Below are 19,743 nucleotides of genomic sequence, written 5' to 3' on the forward strand. Positions count from 1 at the left end.
TTAGTGAAAGTAGTCTACTAAGAAAACCCATGTTTCCATCTGAAAACTTCTATTTTAATTGAAAATAGAGCTGACCTCTTCTGCTCCCACAAGTCACAGTGCAGCAAGAGCCAGAATGTCTGCTGAAACATTTAACAAGTTGCAATTGTGTTTCCATTAGACACATTTAGATAATTGAATTGAATATGTATCGCATCCTATGTATGTTATGGAATCTAAGTGAGCAAAACAGGTTCAAAATCATAATAGTACAGGGGCAAGATTTTCACCAGAATTGTTCAGTTTTTGCAGAAAACATGACACTTTGCACAGGGATACTACTACCCCTAGGAATCTTTAAAAAAATCATCTTTATTTTAAATATGGCCACCAAAATATGGCATTTTGTCCATATCTGTAACACTATACTGCTCTAAACACAGAATTTGATGTGTGTTTTCAGCATTATGAAATATAATGGGGGTATTTAGTGTATGAAAGTGAGACCTGTATACAATCATGTCCAGGGCCAATAGATGCTGGCAGAAGCCAGATCCACAGGAAAATTCAACACATCAAACCAAAATTACACATCACACTTAACGTCAATGGCCATATGAAAAGGTCAATTTGAATTCGTTTTTTTCACACATTGCATCCCACACAATGGTTATTTTAGTGCTGCCCTCTATGATTCTAAGTCTAAAGACAAAAAAAACAATTAATCCTTCACTTTGATGTTTAATTAATGTGAACTGTTCCCTCAGTAGCTATTTTGATCCGACCATTAAAGAACAAGAAAGGTTAGTTTAAGATAAAGATGTAGGCTAGCATTCATTACCCTGAAGAAAAAAAACATGTAAATACACCATGTACAGGCATGTCAAGGTGAAACTGAAAGTGAAAGAACATGTATTCATGCTGTCCTCATGTGCTTAATTGTTTTATCGTTTCCAGCATGTTCTGAAAACAGTTATTTTTGTGAGCGGCTTAACCTTGATATGCATGAATACTGTCACTTTCAGGACCTTATTTCGATGCATGGGGGGCCAATCAGGTAACCCCTGGTGCTCTAAAGAGATGGATGGTGGCTGGCCCCCAGCTATCAGCCATGAAAGCTGAAATTGAAGAACGAGCAAAAATAATTTTTGAAGATGTTTGTGGTCTCTACCATTAGGAACTAATTAGGAATTAGGAAATCCACTCCTTGATTGTAGTAGGGATTTGCTTACATTAGACACCCAGGAAACCATGCTAAAATGACAGATGTTGAAATCATCCAACAGATTCATTCCCTATCATTCATACAAAACAGGAAAACAGAACATAACTTTCATTGACGACAGGCTCCTGAAAAAATGACACACCAATCAGTGTAGCAATAACACTTTTCCATATTTCAGTTGACTGAATAAGGCTGCCTAATCAAAGGGTAAGCAGAAGATCTCTGAACTTAAAAGTATCTATTCATTGCTAGCCATTCAACACAAGGACAACTAGAGAAAAATGGGAAGTCCTTGACAACAAGGATGAACTCGTCCAGTTCCGAGGAGCTGAGAATGTTTCAAAGGAATTATTGGAATCCAGTATGACAATAACCTGATACGCCCTTAAAGGATGCCATTTGATATCTCTGATGCCCTTGAAAGGAATGCCATCTGATTCCTTGACACTGAAAACATTGGATGGAAATTATTTAATTGCGTTCCTTGACCTTGAATATATAGGTTTAGATCTTTTTTTCTTTGACTTAGTTTCAGAGTTAAATTGTTTCATGCTTTCTGCAAAAAAATTACGATTCCAGTGCTTAGCCACTGTACTACATAGCCTGATTAACAATATAACAGTCAGTTTGAAGGGATGTGGCTAGGTCATGTTAAAACAGGTCTGACAAGCTACAATTATGTGTCAATGACTTTACTTGTTTTAAACAACAGAAGAAGCAGTTTATTCCTTGTAAAAGCGTTCCTGGTGAACACCATCCAGAACTTGTGTGATACATTCAGTTTAAAGGGATTGCTCGACAATGCTATTGGTTGGCTTTAACCAAACTTTTCACCAATCAACTTCGGCCTGGCTGTGCCAACTTAGTGCCTTTGACCACACCTTTACTGGTCGGTCTGCAGCGTGTCCATTTTTATGAAACAGTGCGCAGGCGTTGCCGTCTCCGCCAGCCGTTTTCAATTACAAACTTAGGACCCTGCATGAGCCTGTTGACCCAAGCTTTAAAAGCAGCTGTAATGTCAGCAACATTAGAACATGTGAGAAAGGGAGCAACCAGCATTATATGAACACCATTAATCTCTCTGATGTCACTTTACACTGAAACACATGCCTACACAGAGAGAGTCTTCTGAGCAACCAGAGCCCCTTCATGTACAGATTCCACTTTGCATTTAATACATAATCAATTGCCAAGTGCAACTACTTATATACGTTTATGCGGCAACACAATGTGTATGGGCGTATGGTGAGAACATGATTCAGGCATAGGGTTTTAGTAACATAACTTTTTTTCTGACACTCCTTATCTTATTTTTGAAGATTATTTGCCCTGAAGATGTACTATTACACAATTTTAACATATCAAATAATTTCAATGTGAATTTTCATAGCATCTTTCCCACAAAAGTGAATGCTGGGATGAGACATATTCTATCACGGTATTCCGAAAATAGTTGATTCATTTGATTAATTCAGACAAAATACACAAAATATATCTCACGTGTCCCAATACAGTGTCATCACATTACCATTGGTAGTCATAAAGACTTATAAACTCGTCAACTTTACTTAAGAGCTAAGAAAAAATATAGCAACTCTAGTATTAAAATGTGCAGGTCTCTCAGCTCATTGTCCTGATATTTCATAATTTAGCCTAAGCAAGAAACATAAAATTTGAATCATTATTAATTATTCAAAGTTGACATAGGCAGCCTTTCTGGCAGCTAACCGCAATGGTAATTCATCTCTTTCAATCTTAATTTCTTTGTTGTGATATGGTTGTGATGAGTTTACTAACTTAAATTACCTTATGAATAGTGCCTTAAAGTAGAGTCTAGTGACATTGTTGCAAAAAAACATCCATCTTGTTATTACCCCACAGTGTGAAGTATGTAAACTAAGCCCACAGACCTAAAAATATGAATGCTATGTGGGTGTACGAACTATTTCTTTGAAATCTGCAGACTGTCAAACCACTCACTGCTTCCTCACAGATCTGTGCTTTAATCCCTCATTTGTTTGTGGGAAAACCTCTCCTCTCAAAGACACCACTCAGCCCAACTGTCTTCTGCCACAGGGAGAGCTGAGAGAGAGAGAGAGCAAGAGAGAGAGAGAGAGAGAGAGAGAGAGAGAGCTGTCTGTGCCTACAAGAGCTGTATTATGATCTCAACACACACACACGCACGCATAAAAATAGCTAACAAAAGAATGCAAATACAGTTTTCCCCCATTCATTTGAGGGAAAACAAGAGCCATAGTAATGTGCCTGGGCATCCACCATTGTTAGTGAACTTCACAGTTTGGTGCTGGGGAGTGTGTGGGTTAAAGTGGGGGCCTCGCTGCTGCCTTCAATCAGCCGGCGAAGGGGGGGCTCCGGGCTGATGAGAATCGACTGCTGGATTCATTGCATAAAGAGGGGAGAGAAACATCTCCCCCAAGAAATGAGAGACTTTGTCAGTACGAATCCAGTTTGCCAGGAGTCACAACAAATTCGCAGCAGACAAATTTGGCTAAAGCACTGGGAGAGAAGCATTTTTGCTTTCATTAGCCAGCCTGTCCCTCCAGGGCTCACACAGCCTGGTCTATCCTCCTCCTCCTCTCTCTCTTTATCTTTCTCTCTCTCTCCCTCTGAATGCCCCCTCCCTGCTTCCCCTCCCACCCATTCCCAGCCACAATGCTCAGCCAATCGTAGCAGAGGAGGCGTGTCCGTGGGTTTCAGTCGGACAGAGCTTGTTGAAAAGAAAGAGATGCATTCCTGAAAGACTTGGAGTAGCTCTCCTCTGAAGGCGGCTCGCCGTGCAGGAGCTTTGACAGTGAGTGATGGCTGGAGCACATGCAGTTCCAGCCTAGTGCCTCAGTGCTCCGACATACACACACAGAGAGAAAGAGAGAGAGAGAGAGAGAGAGAGAGAGAGAGACGCGAAAGAGTGGATGTCACCGCGTCACTGTGGCAGGTGCGCGCTCTGTGTGGAAAGAAGTGGATACTGAGGACCGGCTGCTGCTCTTTGGTGGATGTTAACAGCACCTCTTCCTTCTCACCCTCACGTGCAGCCCTTCTTCCTTGCACAGCACCTGCAGAGGTAGAGGACACCGGAGCAACTCCTTCTGAATGCTACCTTACAATTTTGCGCGTCTCTTGCCACGGAACTTTAAATCCTAACAAGGAAAATCCCCCGCTGGCTTTTGAAAGTTTAAGTCATCTCAGGTGCCTTGAGCAGTTGTCAGGCAGCTGAATTTTGTAATCCCCCTTTTCTTCTTTCTATTTTCTTTTATCTGGAGCAGAGGTGGGTGCAATTTGGGAGGGGAGGCTCATTAGAAGACTCCTCTTTCCTGCTCTTGTGTGCGGCGTGTCACGACTCGGGTTACAGGGAGCGCTAGGACAATGTATGGATTACCCCTCTCCCGGCCGTCTGGCTCACCCCGGGGAAGTGGCAAGTGAGCTGGCAGGACAAGCAGGAGTCATCAGAACTGGCGGCGTTCCATCACTTCGGAAAAGGACTCTGTAACAAGGTCCCTGACAACACTGACAAGCTGGTCGGATACAAGCACGACAGGAGCCGGAGTGGAACCACCCTTCGCAGGCTGGGTAAGGTTGCATAGCATGCCTCTTTCACTGAACCCTGGAGAAGTCTATAGTGCCTAAGTGCGGAGGGAAATACTCTGTGAGTGAGGGACTGGTGATGTGGTACAGGCAGAGAGCGATCGGTTTGTCATCAGTGCATGCCAATGCTGCAATCTTATCTTGCTCACTGTAAGTGACTGCATTATACTTTGATAAGGTATAAAAAAATTACCTGACTTTAAAGTCTCTTACGGGAAAAAATGGGAAGTGATTAGAGATCTAATAGGCTAATGTACATTTAGCATTTTGTACATTTTCTGTATGTGTAATTTCAGGTTGCCTCTATATGCAAACACGTTCAGGGATACAGGCACACATGATGCCAAGCTGATGTCTGTGCTACTGTGGGTGAACCAACCAATGATAGCTCATATTGATTCCACAGCACCATGCTGTTGCAAGCTCATTAAGCAATATTAAACATGCACGTAGTGACAGAGCCATCATTAACTATCTACAGCCTTGAGAGCTCCAAATCTCAGAGGAGAGTTCATATCATTAAGTAATTCTCAAATAAAATATGGGGCTAACCCCTGGAGTTTCAGTTCAGGTTTCAGTGTCAAAAAGAACTGTACCCAAGATGCAGGCTAAATGCGAGCCTCCTACAATTAAAAGCAATTGTGAGGTGCAACAAAACACACTGACAAAAACAGCCTCCAGCTTCTGTTGTTCACTGGATGGCCTCCTAACTGTGAAGCTTGGATGTCTGCCTGGACAAATCCAGAGACGAAGAAGAGAGAACAAGCAGTGTGTAGGATGCTGCCCCCCTCCCCCCCCCCTCTCAGTCTCCACTCTTTTTGTACGGGGGCTGCACATTTCTAAGTCTCTCTGGTTGGCAAAGGCCACCGGAAGCTGAACACAGTTAGAGTGGGCAAACTGGGCGGCATGAACAAGCTATTGTTTCATACATGTACATTAATCCTCTTTGCTTTCTTTCTGGCCGACCAGAGACAGACTGGCATTTCAATCTGACAGGGAGGCAGTTAATGCCATTCTTCAGCAAATTTAAAGCAGCTTTCTTTCAAATTGAATTTGTGGACAAAATATGTAAGCTGTGAACAGGAAGTTTTTTGTTGTTGTTGTTGTTGTTGTTTTCATTGTGGATAAAATGACGGCTTTCATTTGTGTTTTTTCTGGCAGCCAGATTCCCTAGATTGTATTAGTATGGCACCCAGATTATTACAGTACATGCATATCTCAAGTACTTTACCAGCATGGCAGACTTGCATGACATCGGAATTTAGGCAAACACAAAGTCATACTAAAATAGGCATAGGCATAATAATCTCCGCTGTAATTAAATATAGCATTCCATGTAGCAGACATATGATTTGGTCAGACTGGCAGGTGGCAGAGGAAAACCAACATTCCCCTCCTCTTTAATTTTCAAGGAGAGCAAAGACATTACTCATGCTCATGCTCCAGCATCCTCATGCTCCAGCAGCCCTGAAAAGGGATGGCTTGTGAGCGCTCCACTGCTCGTTTTCACCTACAGAGGGAGCAGGATGCCACACACCGATCACCCGCCGCTCCCACAGACATCCTGCAGCTCAGCAGTGTCTTATTTACCAGTGCCTGCTAAACGTGCTGAGCTGTTTGGCCCAAGCCATCTTGTGAGGAAATGATAAGGACAGCTTCCGGGGAGCAGACAGCACAACAGTTATCAGTTTAGGCATCGATCCGGACATTGAACAGTTTCACTGAGGTTCATCCATTTGACCTGACATCCAAACAATTGATCGATTTTTTTTACGTTACTGTCAGGGGAGATTTCGTTCCTGTAAAAAGATACTCGGGTGGCAAAACATTTATTTATTTACTTATTTATTTCTTCGTTTCCTCACCTCTGGTGACCTGGTTTGTTTAGAAGCAGGGAGGTTGTGTGTTCAGCGGCCCCAGGGCACTCACCTGCAGCCAGTGGTGCCCAGCAGAGTTCTGTTAAAGTATCTGAGTGGAGGGAGATACAGCGAATTCCATTTCCCCTGCAGGAGGAGAGACCGGGGTAGTAGCGGTGTGACGGGAGGTGGTGTCCGTGGTAATAGAGGAGAGAGTGTGCATATGCTTATCCGTGTGCCATGTGTGAGTGTGTGTGTGTTTGTGTGTGTGAGTGTGTTACTGTTTGTGTGCTGTATCTGTGTCATGGGTGGGTCGGTGTGGGTGTGGGTGGTGGTGTGTGCGTGTGCGTGTGCGTGTGCGTGTGCGTGTACGTGTGCGTGTGCGTGCGTGTGTGCGTGTGTGCATGTGCATGTGTGTGTGGACGTGCGTGTGTGTGTGCTTGCTTGTGCAATGACGTTGTGTGCCTTGTATGCTTTCTGGTGTGTATTTGTGAGTGTGTGTGTTTGTGAGACACAGACACTCATAAGTCCCAGGTCAAACGGAGTTATTGTGGCATCTTCTGCACAAAGGTATGAATGAAATATTGATCAAGCTGAGCTCTGGCATAGAAAATGGGTGTGCATGGGGGTGCTTAAAAAACTGTGAGCTAACAGGAGAAGGAAAGCAGAGACAGCATAGCTGGCAGAGGCTGCAACGATCTGATACGCCAGACTAAAGCCCGCTTCAGAGAACGATGGAACAGAACCAGAAAACACTTTAAAGAATGATTTCAGCTACGGATATCAGCTAAGCTACAGAGCAAGGCCGTCTGCGCTGACTCGATAATGGTCTCCCCATCTTCTACACATATCATTTGTGCGCAGTGAAAGCAGAGGTCATTGATCATCTTTCTATCGGCGGCGGATGAGCGAGGGTGTGTGTAGAGGAGTGCTGACTGAAAGGGCCTGGGTTTCTGCTCCAAGGTGAATTGCAAACAATGGAGGGGGAAACTGGAGGAGGCCCTCAAACGCAAAAAGAGAAAGCTAAGTGATGAATCAAGATGGCGTCGTCTACAGTGACTAATACTGTATGTGACATAAATAAATGTGAGAGAGCATGGCTAGGAGCACTGTAGAGTGAGTTATGTTAATTTATGCAGGGTTGTGGAATTAGCAATTTTTTCTTTTTTGTTTTCGTCAAAATTCACCATCAGTCATGATGTGTTAGCCTCATTTGAATGGTTAATTCGATTTTAAATTCATGACGACGATTACCAGGACATAGCCTAATGACCCCGCTCCTGCCACTGCCTGGCCTGTCAGCATGAACTCCTTTGAACTTACTCGAGCGTGTCACATAGTGAGCATGCACGCGTCAGATGCGGTTCAACAAAGAGCACGCCGAGGTGGAATATCTTTGCATTTCTTTCCCTTTTTTCTATGTGGAAAGGAGTGCATCAATATGCATTCATGTTTGTTGCAGTTCTCTTTTGTGCTGTCAGACTGAAAGAGGAACAGGTGTATCTCCTTTTTAAGTTTATCGTTTTGAGGCAAGATCTCATCTCGAGAAAAGGGAACATTTCCTTTATGGTAGCAAACAGGAGAACAGAGGGATTAATTGCACGGTAGGAAGACATCTATACAGTGACCAAAATAAAAACTTGTGCTTGGATAACAGCAGGGGTCCAGAGCCAGTTTTTGAGCTAGAGGTAAAATAATCACACAGGCTACGAGCAAGAGTGTAATCAGCTGAAGTGATGTAACAGGAGCAGTTTCTCATCCAGCCATGCTACTGAGCAAAATTACTAAATGAAGGGTTTCGTGTTGGTTATCATTTAGTAAATTAAGTTGTTCATTAGATAAGCTCTACTAGTCCACAATCTAATTTAATGTGGGGAGGAGGGTCCTCTTCCTGTAATGGAGGGGGATCCTAATGCAATTGATTGGTGTAAACCCCTTGCCAAGTGAAGATGAATGCCATGCAATAAAGTGGGACATCAATTAAGAGATATCTCACTGTACGGGAATGCTTTGATAAAGTGGCTGGGTGTTTACAATCAAGCAGGACAACGTGACCCTTTTAGTGAAGGATCGACACAAGATGAATTGCAAATTAAACAATACTTACTAGTTCAAAACACAATTAAAATGTAAAAGCGTACTTGCATATTCATGTTGAACCTCTTAACCATGTGAAATAAAAAAAAATTCAAAAATTAAAAATCATTGTCATTGGATGGCGAAGAAACAGTACTAGTCCGCCTGTATCTCACCTTGTGCATTATACAAAGCAGACTGCAACATGTCTTGTTGAATAAAGTCAGTCATGATGTTTTACAACTGGAGGACAAACATCCCTCAACAACTTAGTCTTTGGGGCCCTAGGAAAAAATGATTTATTTGACAGAGAGTCAGAGATCAAAGAAGCCAAGTCACTGGGGTACTCTGAGCTCTACCAGTAGCGGAGCACAGAGGAGGCCTCCACCAATCAACCCAAGCAGCAGGGCCCTTGCCCTATGCTTTAATTGGCCTCTCTGCGTACAGGCAAGCCAGGTACAACACTGACTGCCCGCTGAAGGCCATGGCAAATGGGGTTGATGTTCGTAGGCACACGTACAAACCCCGCAGGGTGTGTCCAGCAGTTGCTCCTCTTGCGCCCGCAGAAATGATGCATGATGGATGCCTGGATGCGTGAGCGTGTTTGCAAGAGAATATTATTATTTCAGCTATGGCCCATGCATGCGTTGTTGCTGATGTTGCTGGGGCCAAACAAGAAATGTTGACACACACGCACACGTACACGCACACACACACACACACACACACACACACACACACACACACACACACACACACAGGGTGATAAGTCTTCATTTGAATGATGCATGATGAGGCCAATAAAAGATGAAGATATGCAGTTGTCTGTATGAAACATGGATGTGATTCCGTGGTGTCATCTGGCTGCATGGAGATGTATGAATGGACATGGCTCAGGATGTGGCTATCTATTACTCACTGACTTGGTGAGGAGACAGGGGATCTGGTTAGTGCAGAGCTAATCTCCAGAGACATTGGGACGTTATTGTATTCCCCCTCATGAACCTCCCCTCACTTCACCCGCACCGCAGCCCCTTCCACTCCCCACCCCCACCCCCCACCCCCCACCCCCACACCCTCTAGTGCACTGAGATGGATAGGACTAGTTATCCCATTCCATGGCATTTCGCTTTGGGCACAATGACCTTTTCATCTGGTACAGTGACGCAGATAACCTATTGATCAACTCCTGACCAGCGTCTCTCAGAGGGGTCCTATTTCCACCTACCAATCAGTCTGAGAGAGATGAAGACACAGAGAGAGAGAGAGATCATTGATAGGTCTGATAGATAAGTGTTTTGAATTGAGTTCCGTGTCAGGGAGGATTACATTGACATATTGGAGGAAAGCAGCGTGGAGATGGGCACTGTCCTCCAGGCCAATCTGTGTTGTGGACCCAGACCCATGTAGGCACCTGTGATATTTACTGAGATTTTGAGACTGAATTTTGACAAACATTGAATAAAAATATGAGAGATGTTATCCTAAATGTAATACAAAGTCCAGTTTGTATGTGAAGCTCTCCTAACAGAAAAACGAGTCTACAATGGAAGATATCCACACCACAATAAACCCTGTGGAGTACGTGACCTGGAAACATCAGGGTAATAATCACCTATGCCATTAAAAATGCCATGTTTTGAAACAAACAACAAACAAATGCACGCCCCCACCCCTTCAGTATTTCCTCCTCCACAATGAAATGCATGTGTGCAGAAATAAATGCTGGTGTGCTGCCTTGGTCAGGACAAATGAGGGCTACAGTAGCGTTAGACAGGTGGTAGAATATAATTGACAGGCAAGTGCGGATTTCTCCTTGTCCTAATTGGTTGCATGTTGATGGTCAGCAAAGTTTTTCTTTCCTGAATGGAAAGCCCAGGGAGGTCACAGAGACTGAATATTTACTCATCTTTGCTTACGCATAGATTTAGGAGTGTGAGGAGAATTTCACCAAATATAAAACTACTCGCTCCCCGCCCCCCTGAAGTGTCTCCTCAGAGTCAGCCATTAAGAGGCTTGTTCTCATCAATTATGACTCTCGGAGTAAATAGAATTTAAATTCAGAAAAACAACGTTCAAAAACAAAACAAAATGTGTTCATCAACAGGCACCTGTCACAAAGCATTTATATTCCTTTTCTGCCCTCAGAGCCAGTAAAATTTGCACCTTATTACTCAAAAGCCAGATCGGGATGGGTAATTAATGATCTCTGCTCTCTCAAAGTTTTTTTTTTTTCCAAAGTCTCTCTTTGTGGCCACACTTGATAATTGAAAAGACTTGACTAGTGCAATACATTCTGTTATTGCCAACAGGGTTCCCTTAAAGGGATGGAAATAGATCTAACGATCTGTATCTTTAGGATGTCACTCAAACCTTTATTTAAACCGACTTGAAAGTATGCCATTCATATAGTGTTGGACAAGTATTAGCTATTTTAGACTCCTCAAGTGAATAGAATATGATCTGCTTTCAAAGCGCTGCATATTTAGTATGTCTCATCTACTTTGCCTATAATTGCAAGAGAGCTTTGTAAATTGAGACTAATTCAAATGTTTTCAAACAGCTAAGTGCATATACGGGATAAATGGGATAAGTCATTTTTAAAGGTAATGCAATCCACTGAAAGTGCTGCATGTCTTTTCCATTACTGCCCAGAACATGTCCATCCTCTCTTTGTCACTAAGCAATATATAATACACTCTGCCTGAACTGTTTGGTTCTTCCAGCTCGAAAGATTGAAGCAGGTTTATATATATATATATATATATATATATATATATATATATATATAAATATATATATATATCCTTGCTCTCTGCTCTCCTCCTGACAGAAATGTTGCATTCTCCTCGGCCCTCATTATATCCACTTGTGCTCTGGCTTGCTCGTCGAGTTCACATTTAGATTAGAGAGATGGTCATCTCCATTTCTGTCTTATCTTTTCCCCCTCCCTCTCTCCTGAAACAAGGCAGACTGCCAAACTATGTGATGCTTGTGAGATTACTGACAGCCAGGTATGGAAATCCTTGGCTGATTAGATGCCCTTCAGTTTTAAGATCTGCCTGGCCCACAAGTATTAAGTGAATTCTCATACAGTTGATAATGGTAGGACAGGCGCAGAGCACCCCGGATTCCTGCAGTTAAGGCCTCCACTGAGACTGTCTTACTCTCATCTGATTGTGGACATTAAGGAGTTTGTATGCCTTCCTCTATTCTGCGGGTGATGGGAAATGAGTCATAGCATTCTGTGCTAAATACAGTAAAGGATATGTGAAAGACTGCTGATAAGTCTTCGGGACTCAGATAATCTCTAATGCCACGGCTTCCTCGTTCACGCTTGGCCTGCTCATGATAATGACAGCAAATATTGATGTGTGGCAGTCAGTAGTATTCGTTCATCCACTGTGGAGTCTGTGGAAAAAGTCCATACATGGATTTATTCCCGCCTCCAAGCAAGGCTTTAATAGTCAATGATACCAGGTGACATGAGACAAGAAAACTAGACCCTTGAGAAAGTACGGGGATGGCAGAGAAGTGACAGAGTGCCTAAACGTCTAAATATAGGACCCCTGTCCTCTCACATATTTCATGCGAACAGCAAGAGAGTAGCAGCCGAAGAGAGAACTGACTCATCCGGTAGGAGTCTGTCTCGTCTTTTTTTTTTAACCCCCTTTTTCATTTCCTCTCAGGGGTTCAAAAGAGATGTGCGCTGTCTACATACACACACCCCCCCCCACCCTCCCCCACCCACCCGTGAGGTGCTTCGCTAAATGACTCATGGTTCCCTTTCCTCGCAATATCTACAGGCGTAAATCAGCCTCGGCAGGATTAAGCGGAATGTGAGCAAGATAAAATGGCTTTGGCAACTCGCTTCCCATACATCTTAATAGAATTCACATGGTGCCGCTGTTTAGTTCTATCTGGTGACCACCACACACACACACACACACACACGTTCACCATTAAGCACCGGAGACTGGAGGTCGATATCCACCCTACTGGGTCATGAGTTGGGCATAATCTTTCCAATCATACATGTCATTATTTTCTAGAACTTTCTGTCAGCACCTTCCACATTTCCTATCGAAAACAGCAAGAGATTATGGAATGACAGGACCTGAGTAATTGCAAATAGTCACATTCTCTGTATCAAGCCCAATCAATTTCCAAAGGACAAGGCACAAACAGATGAATAGTGGAGGACTGACAAACAGAAGGAGCCACACAATATATGGAAATGCTGACAATTCATTTGTGCGTCTTTGTTAGGATTTGAATTATAAATTAATCTTCGGGGTTGCTCTTTCAAAATCTTCACACAAAAAAGAAGCCCCCAGAATAGAACAGAAGCCCTTTCAAATAAGTAACGCTCCTGACGCTCGATAACTTCAGCATCGGAAGATGAAGGACAACATTGTGAAATTTTAAACACTGGATTTTGAAAGGTCACCCCATTGTGTGAAATTAGCCAAGAGGAAAAGGTCATAGAGATCATACTTTTTCCCTGGGTAAGCTCCAGCATAATAGAAGCCTTTCTCTTATTAATGTAGGTAATAACAGGAAATGCCAGTGCTTTGTTCTCCATGCTGTACAGGAACAGATGTAGGAGTTAGGCTTTTGTCCGAGAAGACTGACGCAAGTCTTTTTAGATGCAGTGTGCTAAGAATGCCAAAAGCAGATTTGAACAATGTTAGCGGTTTCTGACCTGGCTCCCTAGCAACCGAAAGTGATATTTGTGTTGCGAACAAATTGTTGAGAGGGGGTTCAAGTGCGCATATATCAAAGTGCATATGCACTCAAAATGCATTTTGTATGGCTTTGTGCATTTTGTATGGCATTATTCGAACTAATACTAACCTTGCAATGTAAAACAAAGTAGCTTCCTGCTTCAAGGCTGTGTTGCATATGGCTATGGCCTTGGGGCAGCATAGAATGGTCAGTGTGCACTATCAACTCCCATCAACTATGTGTTGTGTATGTAATGGCCATACAAAGGCATTGTATCAAAGTGTTCTGTTCCACCATTCACTTCCACTGTACACAAATCATGTCAAGTGACTGGCTGTGGTTAGTAACTAAAAGTGTATTTTCCCAGGTGGAAAGGATAACACAATCTTCTTGAACACAAGAAACAATGAGAAGACATTGCAAATCCTGCACTCTGGCATAAAAAAAAAAATGTCAGAGAGGAGAGATTGGCAGAGGCCTCCTTAACTGTGTCTACAGGGCTGGGGAGATTGGAGGGGTGCTCTGAGAGGGAGATGGATGAGGTGGACCAGCAGCTTTAAGGTATAGACTTCTCCATTGCTCTGCAGCAACACTGTCAGCTGCATCGCTTCCTCTCCGCCCCTCCTCAGTCAATTCTCCAGCTCCTGACTGCTGAACGCGCTCTTTCCCTCCACATAATTAAAGGTCCTCACTTCAATCTGCCGTTTACTGGGAGTAAATTCACTGGCTTACTTCAAGGACTCTGGCGGGGTGGTTGCCAAACAAGGATATATGTTTGGGTTGTCTTCCTCATAGAACTTACCCAACTCATCCTAAGCATTTATTCTGACTGGGAGTGCAACACCAACAACTGTTTATCCCCATTTTAGCTCTTTTTTTGTTGTCATTTTGGGGCTACCAGTTAGAATGCTGTGCTTGGCTTCATATTAGCATAAAGTCATAGAGTCTACTTACCATCCTTGTGGGCAAGAACACTGAAATGTGTGAAATGTGTAGTTTGGCAAGTGTGAACACACTGAAGCGGTGCCAAGAAATGGAGGTAATTTTATAATAAAAACAAAACAATGCTTTGACCTTACAGCACGGTTTAATATTTATTTTGTCCCTCCTAATTAGGTAACTGATGGTAGCTGGGTTCCCTTATAGTTTAATACATATAACACAAAACAAGTAGCTGTTCAATCCTTGTCAGGGAGTCACAACATGTTTTCCCCCATTTCTCCCAAATGAAAATTCTAAAAATCATCATTTTAGAAAATTCATGCCTGATTAGCCTGATGCTAGTGCAAAGTGGCACGTTCCAAAGATAACACTATGTACTTTTAATGAACCCATTGAGTCACATTTAGTGCTGGAGAAATTACGCAATAACTGAGTCATCAGTGAGACTCTTCATGGATGGAAGGTTACTTCCAGGTGCAGCGTTCCTTTAGACAGGTCTGTCACTGAAGCTACTATGCATTTTACTACTATTGTAGTTTTGTTTGATTTGTTTTTGCTTGCTGTTTGTTTTGATTTTGTATATATATTTGAAATAATTTGTGACCCTTGCTATGTGCAAATCCTGAGACATTAACACATTAAAACCTGGGCACTATAGCCCGAATATACCAATACAAAATCAAAAAGGAAGAATTATATGCAGTTTGAAAAATGTTAGGCTATTATCTTTGATGTTACAGGAGAATAATATTGACTTTCACTAAGTTGCAAGTCAGGAGCTATTTCAGCCTACTGGGCTGTGTCAGCAAATCACCCTTGAAAGTAGCCCATAATGACTTGGGTGTGCAATTGCCCACCTTCATGCCGAGCCAAAATCAACTATCATTGGTGTCTTGACACCTTAGTCCTTAGCCGTGCTCAGCAGTGACTGAATAATTACTTTGACTTCCTATCGTACGTGAAAGTCAGCTCATCAAGTACTCCTACCTAGCATGCAGTAATTGGAAGAGGTCATTATTTCTGTAAATGAGAATGAATGAGTGGCACAGCTTTCGCTCAGAAAAATGGAATTCGTCTCTCACCTATTTTTGGAGGGAGTTTTTTTTTCCTCCCTTCTTTTTTTCTGTGTCTCAGTGTCATTTTGTGGGCCCCTTAAGTTAAACATTTTATTTTGGGTTGCCTGCTAGGAGTAGAGGGGTTTCGTTGACGAGTGAACTAGGTCACCGCATTACACCACAGATGCGTGCTTCAGTTTCGTGGCCATTGAAATGGATGGGCCGTCATTAGGCACATAGGCACATTATGTGCACATGGGAGGGCACTCGCTGCCAAATCTCACTTTGCTTCCTTGACAGGAAGTTAGTGAATGAAGACCTCGACTGAACTTGCAGAGGCAAAAGAAGGTCAGAAACTGCCTGTGGACAGACCCTCTTTTTTGCATACAGAGACTGATGCATTTCCCTTATCGCTAATGCTTCTCGCATCTATTTTTTTTTTTATATATATATATATAATTTCGGAATGAAATATGAAAAAAATATAATTTCACTGCAGGGGCCGTGGGTATATGATGTACAGAGAAAGGAATGAAGACTGCCAATATGCGAAATGAGCTGGCCATCGTTATCTGACACATGTCACCACAGAGCAGAAAATAGCCCATCCGTCTTCACACATCACATGTACCCTTTGAAAGGACCATTAAGGCCATTTCCTAGGGAACACGGAAGGGAGCCTTCTTTTCTAGGTTGTGCACCAGAGCTGGAGAGAACAAAAGCGCAATAAGTGATATGTTGATTCTCCTGGCTGTCTAAAAGCTGGGTGGGTGCATGCAGGGGCAGAGAGAGAGAGAGAGAGAGAGAGAGAGAAAGAAAGAAAGAAAGAAAGAAAGAAAGAAAGAGAAAGACAGAGAGAGGGAGGGAGAGGAGGTGGATGAGAGGCAGACTGTTCAGTAAATCGGAGGCTTGGCTGATCACTGAACTTTAAGCGCACACACACACACAAACGTGCGCAAGCGCCGCACACACACACTTGGGGGCTTGTTTTCTACGTTGCCAGTGCCTCCTGGGAAACTACATGGCTTGAGGAGAGGCATGTAAGTGGAGTTGGCATAGCAGCGTTGCCCATGGCTTCCTAGGTGACTGGAGTTGGCTGGGCTCCCCATGGAGAGGAGTGTGGTTCTGCCTGTACTTAACTTCAAGCATTCTGCAGCTTTAAAAGGGTGGTGTGGCCTTTTAATGATGGGAAAAGAGCTTTGCAAATGGAAAAATCACAGATATTTCTTTTCTGTTTCACACACAAGCACACCTACATAATGGCACACATTACAGATGACACACACACACGCGCACACACACACACACACACACACACACACACACACACACACACACACACACACACACACACACACACACACACACACACACCCACACACATGATAACAGCTCCCAGCAAGACTTTGGCCGCAAGCAAAGAGAACAGAATGACGACACTTTTTCTGTGAAGAGAAGCAAAAGCCTAAGATGGCGGCCCTCGGTTTTTCTTTGCAGCTTGTCTCTGGTGCACTGCGCTCTGATGTTTGCAGACGTGTTCCACGTGCCATGTCTAAAGTCACGAGCGCCCAAACCCGCAGCGGTGATGGTGACAGTAACCAGTGCGGTGCTCCATGAGGCATACTGCAGTGTTTTTTTTTCACCCATTAGTGTTCATTGACCCTGATGGAATGATCCCAGTGCAACAGTGCAGGCATTTAGCTGTAAACGCACGGTGGCCAGCCCGCACTGCTGCCTGTTCTGCTTGTTATGGCGGGGGCTGAGAATCTACACAACCACTTTACACCGCAGCCTGGGATAATGATTTCCTGCGCCGCCACAGCCATTCGTATGTGCTGCGGGACACAAAGTCAAATGTGCCCAGTCTACTGGAAAAACAAATGAACACAATCTCTCTCCCCTCTCACTCACTCTCTCTCTCTCTCTCTCTCTCTCTCTCTCTCTCTCTCTCTCTCTCACTCTCTCTCTTTTTTCTTACCCACTATCTCTCTCTCCCTGACATTGTCTTGATTCCCTTTCTCCATCACTATCAGTCTTTTCAAAGGTCTTTCTTTTGGATGCTCGCTAACAAGGCACTGCCATTTGTCAGGACCCATTTAGAGGGACACGGTGGCCCTGACCGACAAGCTCTCCAGCCCAGGGCCCATCCACACAGCCTAGCCCCCATTTCCATGCAATCCCGCCACCGCCGCTGAGTACTTCAGAGATGATGGGGTTAACATGGCCTCCTTCTTTCCAACCAATGGCTTAAGTTGTTCAAGAGGAATTTGTTATAAAAGCCTCACATCCCCATCACAGAGCAGAGGCAGCAACCCTCCAAAGGATTTAGATTGCGGTTGCCAGGTTTCGCCCTCCAGGAGGGCTCAGCTTTCACTCCAGAGCATGCCAGGGCATGTTGTAATGGCGAGCCCCACTCCAGTGCGAAATTTTCTGATTCTCACCGTGATAAAAGCTGGTGGACACACACACATATATATACCCCCCATCCCCTTACACACAACAGCACTACCAGGATTATTTCCTGCTCTCATCCTATTTATCACTTTGTCCATCCATGGAAGTTTAAGGCATCTCTCTTCACTGGGCCTTCTTCTGTGTCTAGCATATGATCTCTGTTCTGCCATACTAGAAGAATAACCAAACACTAAAAGCAATCAGAGGATGATTAAAGTGGTCTGACGCAGCCACTAATGAAGATATATTCTATTATTTCATCGTCCTACCACAATTTGTGTTCATTACATGTAATATGTGTTGACATTTTTAAAATTCAGGCACTAGCAAAAGAGTTAGCGTTGAGTTGGGCCAACACGCTTCCCACCAATCTGTGTGCAAAAAATGCATAATGATTTTAGATAATGATCTCTGGGCCAACTCTCAACGCGCAGGCAGCAGGGACGAGCTCTGTCCAGTCTCCGGAGCCGGAGTGGATTATGCGGCATATGGGCTCAGGGCTAGCACATCGTCCGCTGTCTCTGTCTTTCAGTAAGCTGCCCTGACACGGGCTCTTTGACTGTGGCAGCGTGATAAACAAACGACAGGACAGTGAAACGTCTGAGTCAAGACTCTTTGGGAAGTGCACTTCCAAACACAGGCACCGCGAGGCACATTAGCACAGGTAAAACAGCTGCAGTGGCTGATCCAAGCGGACAACAGAGCCAGAAGATGTCGCCCATCTCTTCTAGGTGACAACACAAGATGAAGTCGAGAACAGTTAATGTGTTTTGATCAACGTTGTAAACTTTGATCATAAGATTTTTCGGTAACACTTTCTATGAAGCCTGCCTATAAGGGATTAATTATGTCTAATAAAGTAGCTACAAGTCATTCTAGCACTCATTATAACTATGTATAATGTCTTCACAATGACTTGTATCCACCTTTATGATACATTATGTCAGTTAATTATGAATGGTTATAAATTAAGACAGAATAATGCATTATAAATATCTGATCCTCAGTCTGTGTATCTGTCAAATGTCAGTATATGAAGACATATACATAGTTATAATGAGTGCTACAATGACTTATAGCTACTTTATAAGATATTATGAATGCCCTTATAATGCCCGTATTAAAAAAATATATATACAATATGGACATTGGCATTCATTCATCACGTGCTGTAGAGCCATTTCCAAACAGAAATAAACAGCTCTGGAGCTCTGGAGCTCTCTCAGCTATATTGTCTAAGGTATGATGGTATGAGACAGGTATGATGTGTCGGTTAACGAAAGAGGAGAATAAAATTTTGCCTGGGCAACCTCTTAACGCATCACTGCCACTGTTATCAACACACCTTCACAGGGGGTTAGGCATCAAGCTATGACCTTCATCACTGTTAATTAACTATCTCACCAAACACGTCTGCCTCTTTTGTCCAGGCTCTTTTTAACATCTCCATGTTGTCATTGTGAGTTATTGTTTGCCTGACATAGTCCTGCAGTAGTCTTCTTCCCACCATTTTAAGACACCATTTGAAGTGCACTTGTTATGTAAATGAGAAAGTACAGAAGTAATTGGTTGCAAAATAACATTGGCAAGACCAACAAACAAAAGCTGTCAGTCAGATGCAACAATCCCAGTGGATTTCCTTTTCTTGTGAATGTCACACAGCTTTCTCAAATGAATCACTGGGTGATTAATTTTTGCTCTGTGTTCTCAGCATTCCATAATTATTTTTCTTAACAGCCCCGTATTTTATTTTTGAAAATCACATTTCATGTGTGGACTTGTTGGGGGGGTGAAATCACTACAATCGAGAATTTGAGAGTCCTGTGAG

The 19,743-nt window shown here is 43.2% G+C and overlaps 1 protein-coding gene across 1 annotated transcript in view; it reads left to right on the forward strand.

The window, feature by feature from the left end:
• Positions 1-3,913: 3,913 nt before the first annotated feature.
• Positions 3,914-19,743, forward strand: part of brinp2 (bone morphogenetic protein/retinoic acid inducible neural-specific 2) — a 61,132-nt gene continuing 45,302 nt past the window's right edge. Inside the window, exon 1 of the mRNA XM_012826003.3 lies at positions 3,914-4,789. The gene's annotated coding sequence lies outside the window, so the exon portion shown is untranslated. The remainder of the gene's footprint in view (positions 4,790-19,743) is intronic.

This window comes from Clupea harengus, chromosome 25, assembly GCF_900700415.2.
Source record: "Clupea harengus chromosome 25, Ch_v2.0.2, whole genome shotgun sequence".
In the NCBI taxonomy this organism is placed as follows: domain Eukaryota; kingdom Metazoa; phylum Chordata; class Actinopteri; order Clupeiformes; family Clupeidae; genus Clupea; species Clupea harengus.